The sequence below is a fragment of the Hemicordylus capensis genome, chromosome 2 (genome assembly GCF_027244095.1).
Source record: "Hemicordylus capensis ecotype Gifberg chromosome 2, rHemCap1.1.pri, whole genome shotgun sequence".
Taxonomy (NCBI): domain Eukaryota; kingdom Metazoa; phylum Chordata; class Lepidosauria; order Squamata; family Cordylidae; genus Hemicordylus; species Hemicordylus capensis.
This window is the reverse complement of record NC_069658.1, coordinates 289,414,228-289,427,391: the sequence shown is the minus strand read 5'-3', so window position 1 is coordinate 289,427,391 and position 13,164 is coordinate 289,414,228. Positions and strand designations below refer to the sequence as shown.

At 43.0% G+C, this 13,164-nt stretch overlaps 1 protein-coding gene and 1 long non-coding RNA gene across 4 annotated transcripts in view; one reads left to right on the top strand and one right to left on the bottom strand.

The window, feature by feature from the left end:
- Positions 1-13,164, top strand: part of SUMF1 (sulfatase modifying factor 1) — a 122,420-nt gene that overhangs the window by 54,519 nt on the left and 54,737 nt on the right. The gene's annotated exons all lie outside the window — the stretch shown is intronic.
- Positions 395-7,710, bottom strand: LOC128346694 (uncharacterized). Its single transcript, XR_008317135.1, has 3 exons — positions 7,183-7,710; positions 3,455-3,532; positions 395-1,356 (listed from the first exon to the last, which is right to left on the bottom strand). It is a non-coding gene; the product is annotated as an uncharacterized LOC128346694 (long non-coding RNA).

The following is a 13,164-nucleotide window of genomic DNA, read 5'->3' as shown; positions in this document are numbered from 1 at the left end:
CAAAGGAAGGAATGTGGGCCCCCGCCCAGCCCTAGCTGACTCCACCCCCACTACTAAGTAACACTGCCTTTAGGTAACCCTAAGAACTCCTAGCCCTGTTATATGTTAACCCTAACAAGTAACCCTAACAAGTAACACACAGAGAGATAGAGAGACTAAGACCTACCCCTTAGAGAGAAACAGCCCCTGCTAAACTCCTCTCTTGGTTTGTTTGAAGTAGAAAAGCATAGATGTTTAGAAGGGCTTGCTCAGCTTCTCAGATTCTCAGCTGTGTCTGCTCTTCCCAGAGTTGCCTTCCAACTGTCCAGGGTAGTGCCTCTGGCATTACTACAGCTGCATGTAACAAGCTATAAGACCCCCTCCCCAAATACAATAAGGAGTATGCAACAACCTGGACCATTATAATTTTATAATCAAAGATATTATCAACATAAGTTAAAACAAAAGATAACAATTGTAAATCACATAGATGAAACTAAATGTATTGCACTGGAGAAACTGTAAAGTCCATTGTGTCGAGAGTAAACTAGTCTGTTATAAACAAGTCCACAAATCTACAGTGGTGACCCAGTGACCGCCATTTCGATGTTGGTCTTTGTCAAGAGGAGAACAGTCTTGGAACAGTGAAAACACTGGTCCAAATGCTCCAAAATCCAATAATGTCTACAGCCACTGCTGTTATGTCTAGAAAATTCACTAGGAGTATAAAGTTATTGTGACGTTCTAAGGTAAATTATTTTATATATCTTTTAAGAAGCTCTGCATCATTCAGTACCACTACTAAATCTGATCTATTTAATTGCAATAAAACAAAGCAATAAGACACTTCTGACTTGTCTCAGCTGTAAAACCAAGTTAGACCAGTTGGTGACTTTTATCTGTAAATCATGTTGCAAAAGTCCAGACTTCATCAAGTACATCAAATGTGCTGCTTGTGTTACGTAATGTTCAACACAGTATTAATGGTAGAACAACAATAAACTCAATGAAAGAGGATGCAATAAGATGAATTTCACTTCAGTTAATTGAGCAAAAGAATTGTGAGCTTGGAAGAGGCACTAGATTTTCTAAGAAGCAGAGTTAGAAAGTTGTTCAGCCTAGTTTTTACATTTGAAAGGTGGAGAAATGAAACATTGTAATGGTTTTGCTTTCTACATATAGCAGCATATCTCTGAGTATCTCACCTGGAGTCATTTCGTTGAATTTGTTTTCAGTATGAATTAACAGGTTGTGGCCTTCAAGTTTAAACTGGGAAGACAAGGAGCTGGTATCATTCATGCAGAATAAGTCGCTGGTATTCTTCTTCAACCTTCCCATTCATGCAGGCTGGGCTGGGAAAGATCCCAGCCTGAAACCCTGAAAGATACTGCCAGTCAGAGCAGCAAATACTGAACTTAGATGGACTGATTTCTGGACTCGGAATAAGGCAGATTTATATATTTGTTTGAGCAGGATTCAACACCCATGCTTAAAAGAGATCCCTGTCTGAGCAGTTTGCTTCTGCATGTGGTGGTGGGTGAATGGAAGTCTATTTCTGCACCTGAGGCCATGTCCTGATCTCTCTGTGCATAAGGTGTGCACCGGGCTGAGGGAAAAGGTAATGTTCAAGCAACCATTGAATTTACCCTTTTGAAGAAATATTGCAAAACCAAACACAAGCTGCTAAATAATCAAACATTAGCTGGTGGGTGTTGTGAATTGAAGACCGTAAACAAAAACAACTACCTTTAAACTTCAAATTTAGAGCAATTTCCACTTTGGGAACATATGTGGTTGCCAACTTAAGGGTATTGAAATATGTCTGCGATTCTGTAAGCAAGCACTATGTAAATTGTCAACTTCAAAACAAACGTTCCCTGCTGATGTTCAATTACTCTTTCGATGCAGCAACATAATGTTGTTTTGGTGGCTCTGATTTTGCCTAATCTAAATTAGTACGGATATGACAATGAGGCTGGAATGTTGCATAAATTTCAAGCCCTTCTATTTCAGAGGGAAGACTTGAACCTGCAACTATGGCATCTGGTTCCCCAGGACTTTGGAACACCCCCCTAAATAGAAATAGAGCTTCCCCATCTCTGGATATTTTAAAGAAGCAGCTGAAGACATACCTGTTCAGCCAAGCTTTTAGTTAAACAGTTTTAAAGTTTGTTTATTTAAAGTTTATTTATATAAAGTTTGGTCATTTAAAACCATTTTGATTATTTTAATGGCTCTAAATTTTTGTATTATGTAAACCACCCAGAGATGTGTTTAATGGGCAGTATTGAAATGCACAAAATAAATAAATGTGTCCCAGGACACTATCTTTTAATCCCCTCCCCCTATTTGTTCTCACAACAACCCTGTGAGGTAGGCTCATGACTGGCTTCAGGCCATTCAGTTAGTTATATAACTGGGGATTTGAACTTGCATCTCCCTATTCCATTCTAGTCACTATTCCATAGTGACTTGCTCGGGGCAACTCTCAATAACAAAGCATCCGGTCTGTTACAGAAGGTGAGCACCTCCTACTTTAATGGTTGTAAAAGCTATGAATGTGCCCCTCCCCATATCTTCCAAAATATATGTTTTTAGAAAACATCCCTACTTATACTATCTCCCCCTTTATACATGTGCCCCATTTTAGGTTCCTTTAATTTCCTTGGAAGGTGTGTGTTGTGCTTCAAATATTTAAATGCGGTGGGGGGGAGGTTCTGAGGACAACCTCTGTGGTCTCCCCCTATTATTCCCCTCCTCCCACAAACTGTTCCCACAAACTGTATAGATTCTTTTGGCTTTTATTTCACAAGCTCTTAGTATGTTGCTGCTAGCTTTATGCATTATGTAACTGCAGAAAACAAATTGGTTTTATGGAAATGTGAGGTTGTTATGATTCAAGAGCCATGGACTTTTAAAAACACTACAACTTTAAAGAGAGCTTGGCAATGACCTCATGATTTGGCAAGACAAATGCATTGTAGTTAGGACACAGATTTATCTGCAAGTTTAGCAGTGTGTCTGTTTTTTCAGTAATGATAATGAGTTTCTGTAAGCTGATTATATGGGAAAAGAATACAAAATAGCTTTGCAGTTGAATGTTTCGACCTGTGAAATGCCTTATGCCATATCTTGTATTTGCAATTCGGTGAGTGTTTGCCTCCTAGATGTTGAGACTTTTAATGGAACAGGATTCAGCTACATCACATATGCCAAGAACCAAGTGAACTTAATTTGAGCCAGGGCTGAGTGTCAGGATGTGTTTGCAATGGACCTCAGCCCTGGAATAGCTGAAGGAATATATTGGCACATGAATCTATGGAATGTACAGTGTAAACAAGACACTGCATCTAAGTATGCATGATATTCCTATGTCTTGCCACTGAGTAATTGAATTCAGTCACCCCTGGAAAGCTGGGATTGGGGCAAATTCTGCCAAATCAAGACATGACTGGTAGGCAGGCCTGACCCTCACCTCTGCTTCTGCATTCTGTCCTTTGCTTTGAATGTGGCACTCACCATCCTAGCCTTGGCCAAAGAACAACTTGGATTGCTAAAACAAGAAGCACAAAACACAAATAAAAGTAGTAACCATTTTGTGCTGTTTTTATGCTTGTGTTTTTAAATTTTTAATCAGATTTGTTTTATATTTTTAGCTTAATATTTTAATTGTGTCATTTTTACAGTCTTGGGATTGTTTTTTTAGAAAAGCAGTATATAAATTTAACAATAAATAAATAAATAAATAAAATTAAAAGGGAAGTAACCTCCTTCTGTAGCAGCAGGAGAAGAAGAAACACAAAGATCAACTGATCCCATTAGCCTTTTTGAAGAGCCATGTTTTTGCCAAGTCTAAAGGCACTAGGAATTGGTGCAAGGTGAACCTCCCTGGAAAGGGTATTCCATAGAGTTGTTGCCACTACTGAGAAAGGCCCTGCTCCTAGTGGACATCTGGATGTTGAAAAGACTACTTGTTTGTTTTTGTTTGTTACATTTATATCCTCCTCCTCCTCCTCCTCCTCCTCGAAGCTCAGAATGATGTACATATTTATCCTTGCAACAGCCCTGTAAGGTAGCTTAGACTGACATATAAATGACTAGCCCAGAGTCACCCAGTGAGTTTCATGGCTAAATGGGAATTTGAACTTGGGTCTGTGTTCTGGTCCAGCACTCTAACCACTGCACAATACTGGGGGTTCCTTTTGTTAAGACGGTCGCAGATAGCAGGTTGGGGAACATCTCTGTCAAGCAGAGATTGACAATGACAGTCGGCTGACCACCATACTAGTTATTACTGGATTTGGTAGACTAGTGGTCTCACTTGATGAAACAGCTTTTTCTTAAGATTATAATTATTGCTTCATTACAAATTATTGTTCCTATGTAATCTCTGTATGACAGTAGATACAGAATACATGTGTGAGTCATGCTTCCTATATCTGTGCCCATCTTCAGTGTCCAAAGCCAAATGAAGATTGCTTTGGAGAAGGTTTCATGTTTAGAATACTTTGAGGCTGATCTCATGAGCAACCAAGCCCAGGCATAGGTAGCCAAGCCTGGGCTTGGCTGCCTGTGAGAGCCGCTGGGATCCATGCGGATCCTGGCGGTGCAGCAGTGCCAAACCCAGCAGCACTGAAGCCCAGCTCTTAGCCGAGGTAAGGGTACAAACATGCCCTGCCTGGAATGTATGTCAGTGCAAGCTACTTGCACTTCACCCTGACACAGAGATGGATGCCTAGAGCGCCCATCCCTTGGGAAATCCCCCAGTGCACTGTGCTTGATGTGTGGTGCGCTGTGGGATACCCGGGGGGCAGAATAAGGTGCCCCGGCCTCCGAATGATTAATCATGCTGCATGGAGCAAGCAAGCAGTGGGGATCATGTGGGAACATGCTCCTCACTCCCACCAAGCTCTGAATGATCGTCTGGGGGCAAGGCAAGGTTTGTGAAGCTCTCCACACACACACACACACACACACACCCATCCACCCATAGGTTGTGTGAATGATCCCTTTGTCTTTGAGGAGACAGATTGTATTTATTGTCACATTGGCTGTTCTCAGGACTCAACCATAGTGAAGTCATTACTTTACTCTTCTCCCACTAACCTTTTTTCTTTTATTGCATGTATGTATTTTATATGTATGTAACATATTTTTATAATGCTTAAAACATAAGTCTCTGGGTGGTTTACAAAAAAGCAAAATAAATGACAACAGAAAAAGTTAAAACATTACAACAATCTAAATTTTTTTTTTAAAAAAAATGTTAAAACTATTAAATCAATATTTAATTTTAAACGTCGTGCCCCTTCCAACTCAGAACACACTGCCTTTGATTGGAGGCATGAGAATGCTGGGCATTATGAAAGCAAGTAAGCTCCTTAGTTGTAAGAGAAGGATTGTGGTATTAAATGATCTGGGTCTCTTATATCTCTTACCTAATTAGCCTCTGTGCTAATTTGATTTATAACAATTAGAAGCTTTACAGCATTCTGAGATTTTTTTTGGGAAGGATGAACGTTTCAGACATCTGGCTTATTTTTGGATCAAGCAGTCTGAAGCACATTTAGAGGATGTTGATAGACAATTGACTTAATAAGCACTTGGAAGCTCTAATTTGGAGCTTGTGTCATTTTATCTACAGAGGCAGTACACTGCTTCTGTGAATCATACAGGTAAATTACTTAGGGTCTCAAGTGTCTGCAGTGAATGCCAGCCATTTTTATTATTATAGGGCACAGTAAAATTGGATCTCAGATCATAGTTGTATCTCTACCTGTGAGGCATACCGCCCCCCCCCGCCCCCCGGGGTAGCAGTGGAAAATATTAGTGGCTCCATGGAATTGTGAAATTCTCTTATTTAAAGCAAGTAGGATATTAATCTTTTTGTGGTCATTTGAGAAATCTTGAAAATGTTATTACAGTTGCTGCTTTAGATATTTAGCTATGGCAGTTTCCAGTTGTCTCTTAGTGCTTCAGCAAGCCGGGTGGGAAAAGTAAGGAAGGAAGCTTGCAAGTGTAGTGGGACAACATACGCAGGTGAGGAAGCAGCTGCCAAGGTCTCATCCCCAGAGTAGAGAAATGGAATAGAGGAAGAGAGTCGTGAAGGAAGAGAAGGTGAGCTAGATAATGAGTAAGAAAAAATATCAATAATAATTTGGCTATCTCTAGTCTGCCTTTATGTTTAAAACTGTGATTGAATAACTGTATTATCTTAGCTTATTTTTCCTTGCAACAGCCATATCTAAATAGGTGGCCATTATTTCCATTTTAGAGATAGTGTTGCTCACCCAAGAATTACAGGACTGACAGATGGACTAAAGGTACCAGCTGGAAACATACTGAACAGGAGCGTAGCAAGGTTGGAATGGGCCCAGAGACAAGATTTTAAAATGGGCCCCCCCCCACTCAAAGTCCAGGGCCTCCGCACACCCCAGGCCCCCAAGGATTTAAGTCTGATATTCCAAAATAAGTATGCTGCCTGCAAATACATTTCACTGAATACACACACGCACACGTCACAATATATAGTGATATACATTGAGTACTATACATTTGTTTTACTTTTAATGCCTTGAACACACTAGAAAGATGAATGATTAAAATGGATCCCTCGCTGCAGATTAGCAAAGGAGACTTTCAACCATGCAGGGTGAGCCTATGTTTGTTTTCTCAGAATTCTGAACAAATTCAGTCAAGTTCGATTCCAGGAGGTTTTTCACAGGAGGCTTTTAAAGCCCTTTAAGACACATCTCCTCTGGAATAGAGGTGCTGCATTCACATGCTGGCCAGATTTACCCTGAAGTCCCTGCAAGTTATTGGGGAGCAGTTCACACACAAGAAAAATAAAATAAAATAAAAGCACAAGCCATGCTTCACAGTTCTCACTCAGACCTTCTGGGTTGCAAAACAACTTGAACATAAGTGCATTTATAAATGAATGAATGAATGAATGAATAAAATAAATATAACACTGTTTCTTCCAGAAGTTTTTGCAATTTTCTGCCATGAAACAAGCCACATAGGACTTTTTAGATAGTTTTTTTTAAGTCAGCAAATTTTCCAAGCTGTTTCAAAATAAATATTCAGAGACTTCTCAGTCCCTCCCCCCCCCCCCATATCCAAGCCCTATGGCAAGCAGATCCCTATATATGGCGGGGGGGGGGCGGGAAAGGTAACCACAAAAAGCAGTTCACACTCTACCTGGCAGCAAGGGGTCTTCTGCTGCAGAGAACAGTGGTGGCCACTCTGGCTGCCTCCTCCTTCCTGGCTGGCTTGGGCCCTACTCGAGTTCAGGCTTCACAGAGGCCTACACCAGACCTCCGTGGAAGCCCCGCCCACCCGCCGATCAGCTGAGAGGCGGGAGAAAAGGAGCTCTTTGCAGCTTGCCTGCTGCTTGATTGCCGGCCAGGAGAACAAGCTGGAGAGACGGCGAACAGGGCAAGTGGCTGAGGGGCCTTGGGGCTGGGCAGGGGGCAATGGGGAGTCACGTGAGGTGCCTCTGGGGGGCCCCTCCAGGCAGTGGGGCCCCCAGACAACTGTCTCCCCTTGCCCGATCGTTGTTACGCGCCTGATACTGAAATGACTGGAAGTTTTGAGATTGTTTGGAGACTTTGTCTCCTCAACCAGTGGTGCTTAGAAGAACTGTAACATGTATTACTTGTTGACTGAATAACAAGAAGACTGTAAGGCTATTCTCACGATGGGGGAAAACCGGGAGAAGCCCAGCCCGGTTTTTCTTTATCGTGAGAACCAGCGGGCAATCCCGGTGGTTCTCTGGCAGCTAGCCCGCCAAAATAGCCCTCCCTTTAGCCCAGGTTAGCGGAGTGAGTGCTCCTCTAACCCAGGTTTTCTGATCATGTGCCGCTGGCGCGGCTCCGTGCCATGGCGACACATGAGGAGACCCTTCCTCATGTGACACATGAGGAGAACTTCCGGGGGCCACACAGCCCCTGATCCCCGCCACCCCTATCTGCTCCGTGACAGAGCCATCAGTTGTCTGCGAGGCCGATCCAGCCGCCCAGCTACAAGCGGCTGCTCATCTGCGGAGAGATAGGGCTAAGCCTGCTTTCCCTGCAGAACCTCCTCCGGCAGTTCACACCAATCTCTGAAGCGCCTCATTGACCATTCCCTTGCACTTCTTTAGTGGCGAGAGAAGCTAGCATAGCTGAGCATCCAAAAGAGCTGGTGCCACTTGCGACTCAAAGACAAAGTGGAATGTAGCCATAAGCATTTCCACCATCAGCAGCCTGTTGAGACAAACAGAAAGAAAAATTGGGTTATCCCCTAATGGCTTCATGTGTGTCTTGAGTAGGCAAGTTTTGCTATGTAAATTGCCACCTACCCACAACTGAACATGATCTTGAGTTATCTTCAAAAAGTTTTGAAAGCACACAATATTGGGGCACTGTTACCATGAGTCTATTGTATTTCAGAGTTGAACTACAGTTGGCTTAAAATGTTGCTGCCATATAGTTAACTGGAGTCTTCAGGTCAGAGCATATAACTCTTGTGGTATTTTTATCTTCACTTGGTTGCCAATTTGTTTTTGAGCCCAGTTCAGCTTCTGGTGTTGGCCAAGAATCAGGATACCTTAAGAACTGTCTCCTCTCATAATAACTCCCAAGTGCTGAGATCGATGTTGGAAATCATGCTCCATGTCCATTGTTGGAGTTGCGGCAGGTGAACATAAGGTGGGGGTCATTTCTGAAGCCAAAGTTGTGGAATGCCCTCTTAAAGGAGATCCATCTGATGCCATTATGTACTGTAGACCTTTGGACAGACTGTGTAAAACAGGGCTGTTCTAGCAAGCTTTTTGATTTGTGTGTGTTCTCAAAATTTTTGTGCTGGACTGTGGTTTTGATCTTAATGTATGATATTTTTGCTGTGGTTTGTATCATGTGATATTTTCATGCGTTCATTTAGTGTAGCTTTAGAATTATCTTTGTTTTGGTTTTTAATTATGTGTACCACTTTGAATATCCTCGTAGAGAAAAGCTGGTTATATATTCTTGGAAATGAAAAAAAGTTGGAAAGGGGGGGGGATCACATGCATTGCCCTGATTATTTGGCCTCTTTGGGGGATCACAGGTCAGCCTTCCATGTTGTATGAGCTTTCCCCCTGCCCTTCTCCCAGCCCCTTCCCCTGCCACCACTGTTGGGATGCTTTTTACACGTAGAAAGAGTGCCACATCCACAGCTCCATCTTAGCTGCCTTGCAGAGCCAGTGGAGCCAAAAACGGCATTTGGAATAAACCCTACAGCCCTTCTCAACTCAGACTAAAAGAGCACATGGAGCTCTATTGCACCTGCCTCTATGCTTTTCAAGGAGCTGGGTTACCTATCACTTGTATAACTTGAATGCACCCTATTAAGACCATCTTGAGAGGCCTTGCTCAGCCCTGTATTTTCCCTTTTACTTTGGTTAGAACTGAGGGGCACAACAAGGTTGTCATGTATATGACACCTCTGAGGTGGGGAGGTGTGTGCCTGCCAAGAACATATATTTTATCCCAGTCAGGCCTCTCACCCAACAAAATGAACACCTATGGTCCTAGTCTAAGCTAGGCCAAGGATAGTCCCAACAAGTAAAAAATGAAAAAAGGGACTCCTTTCTCCCCCAACTTCTTTTATTGCAAAAAGAAAATGCAGCATCAATATGCAGTCATTGACATCAAGTCAAGGCGCACACTTAAGTAGTGGTTCAGACAAAAACAACAACAGTGGTCAGTACAAAAATCAAGCAAAAAGATACAAAACAGTTCCTTGATAATCTGTATCATCCAAAACTGCTTGTAGCTGAGGGGGCACCACCCGCTCAATCACCCTGCCCAACCATGGAAGATTAGAAACAGGTCTTTAATTAGTTAATTCTGAGACATCCAATCAGGGGTGTAGCTTATAATTAAGCTCAAAGAACCCAGGCCCTCCTGCTCCTGAGGGCTGCCCAGCTCCACACCTCTCTATTTTCTTTGTTATCTCCCCTCACTCTGAAGGGCCGCCAAGGAGAGGAGCGAACACAAGGCCCCTCTCTCATTGGCTCTAAATCGCATTGGCTTTAAATATTGGGCCAAAACCAATCAGATGAAGGTCTAAAGCAGGGCTGCCTCAACTTTGGCCCTCCTGCAGATGTTGGCCTACAACTCTCATAATCTCTGGCTATTAGCCACTGTGACTGGGGATTATGGGAGGTTTTTTACAAACAGCTGGCAGTGTTAGGGAGCTAAGTTGAGTAGGCCAGGTCTAAAGAGACAAATGTAAAGTCCTGCATTTGGATAAGAAAAATCAAATGCCCAAGTACATGATGGGGAGGGGAGACATGGCTTGGCAGTAGTACATGTAGAAGGGACCTAGGTGTCTTTATGGACAACAGGTTGAGTATGAGCCAGCAGTGTGATGCACCTGCTTAAAAAGCTACATCAATTTTTTTAAAGCTGCATTAACAGAAGTAGAGTGTTCAGGTCATAAGAAATCCCCTCTATTCTGTGCTTATCACTTCTTACTTGGAATACTGTGTCTAGCTTTGAGCCGTGCATTTTTAGGAGGATGTTGAGGAACTGAAATAGGTTCCGAGGAGGGCAACAAAGATGGTGAAGATCTGGAAATCAGTTCCTACTAGCCGAACCCACACAGAGCATCTATGTGCTCTTTGGAGCCGGCGGTTACCTCTCCCCCCCACCCTTCTGCCCCATTCTCCACTTCCAGGCCCAGTCGCCTCTCCTTGCCACCGCCACTTCTGCCCCCTCCCCACTTTCTTTCCCTCCTCCTGGACCTTGCCTCCGCGGCCGGGCTGGGCCCTCCGCCTCTGGCCTCTACGGCCGGGCTGCCGCCTTGGCAACCAATCCTCCTGGGTGTGCCTCAGCCAATCAGGCGTGTCCACCGCCCAGCCAATCAGCTGGGCTCTGGGACGCACATTCCAAGTCACACCCAGGAGAATTATATACATAGATGAGGAGCTGGGCATGTTTAGCCTAGAGAAGAGAAAAATAAGAGGAGATATGATCGCTATCTACAAATACCTGAGGGCTATTACATGAAAGATGGAGCATACTTGTTCTCTCTTGCTCTTGTGAGCAGGGTTAAAACCACTGCGTTTGGTCTCATGCAGTGATAGGTTCTCTTCATTGGAGGTTTCATACAGAGGCTGGATGGCCATCTGTCAAGGATGCTGTAGCACTTTCCTGCACTGAACATAGGGTTAGACTAGAAGACCTCGTAGGACCCTTCTTACTCCTAGGAACATAGGAATCTGTCATACCTTTGGCCCATCATGCTCAGTATTATCTACACCAGGCATCCCCAAACTGCGGCCCTCCAGATGTTGCTGAACTACAACTTCCAGCATAACCATCCACAAAAAATTGTGTCTAGGGATGCTGGGAGTTGTAGTTCAGCAAAATCTGGAGGGCCACAGTTTGGGGATGCCTTGTCTACACAGAATGACAGCGGCTTCTCCAAGGTTGCAGGCAGGAACCTCTCTCAGCTCTATCTTGGAGATGCAAGGGGGGAACTTGGAACCTTATGCTCTTCCCAGAGCAGCCCCATCCCGTGAGGGGAATATCTTACAGTGCTCGCATGTAGTCTCTCATTCAAATGCAACCAGGGCAGATCCTGCTTAGCAAGGGGACAATTCATGCTTGCTACCACAAGAGCTCTCCTCTCTCTTAAAATTCTATCACTCTCTGTTCCTTCTGTGTTCTATACGTGCTGCTGGAGTGTGTGTGTGTTTTCATATTTTAAATCTGTGTTTTAAATAATCCCTGCTAACTTGGCAAAGAGGCACCTTTTAACGTGGTGATTCTTTTTATTTAGCAGGGGGAGAGTAACTGGCCATATCCACCCCAGCACAGTACCTCCAGTGACTGTTGCTGGTGTCTATCTTATGTTTCTTTTTAGATTGTAAGCCCTTCGGGGACAGAGATTCAGCTTATTTATTTATTTATCTATCTATCTATCTATCTATCTATCTATCTATCTATCTATCTATCTATCTGTGTAAACCACTCTGAGCCATTTTTGGAAGGGCAGTATAGAAATAAAATATTTAAATAAATAAATAAAGTTGTTTCCCTTATTGTACACTGCTTTGAGTAATGTCAATATAAAAGAAGTATAGAAATTCAGTTTACAAAATTAAAATGCTTTCCTTCATTAGCTCATATTGGCTTCTATGTTTGTATAACTTTTTCAGTCAAAAGAACACTTTTTTCTGTTTGCCAAGTTGAATATGCTGATTTCTGAGAATTACAGTGTTTCTGTCTTTTAGTGTGACTTCTCTTTGAGTATTTTTAGACTATGATTGTACACTGCTTTAATGCCTCATGCGTCTTAATTCCATATGAATCATTAGGATGAATAAAATAAATAAATAAATAAATCCTGAGTACCAAGACATGTTTGAATATGAGATACAGGAGATCCCTGTTATTTGCAGGGGTTCCATTCCATGGTGGGGGGAGTAAATCTGAGGAGAATGGGGCATTAGGGCCATGGCAATCAGGGGGTTAAGCTCCTGGACTACAAAATATTGCCCCAAATTGCCCCCTCAAACGAGTAAATGTGCCAAATAAAGTGCCCTACTGTGCTCCACTGTCCTCTTGGAGTCCAAGGATGCCACCCAAGAGCAGAGGTGCACCTAGGTAATTTTGGAGCCTGGACCTAAAGGCCTTTGGAGGCCCCGCTGCTGCAAGTTAAGCATCATTTTTTTAACATAGGTTCTTGAGGGCCCAAATAACACCACCCATGACAGATTAAAGATGGTTTGAGGGCCCCTAGGGTGTGTGGAGGCCCTGGACTTCGGTCCCAAAGTCCAGGGGTAAGAGCGCCTCTGCCCAAGTAAAAAATTGGCTGAAAATCATGGGCTTTTTTTGGCCATTTTTAAAAAACTAGCGGACCCCCCACTTGGTTTTTTCATGTATACCAAGGTTAGGTGTCCACTACTTGACTGCAGATACATGAAACCATTGTTAGTAAGTCCACAATTAACAAAGTTATCCTGTATTAGCGGCAGGATTTAATTTTAACTTTTTTTGGTCCATAATTGATTATTCATAGTTGCTGATACCTGGACAAACACTTCACTAACATACCAGGGTTCTTGTAGCTGTCTTAGTCTCCTGAAATAACTCTTGAGAGCTTGGGGACCTTCAGTTTGATAGTTTCAGGAGGCACAGGTGGCTGCAGACA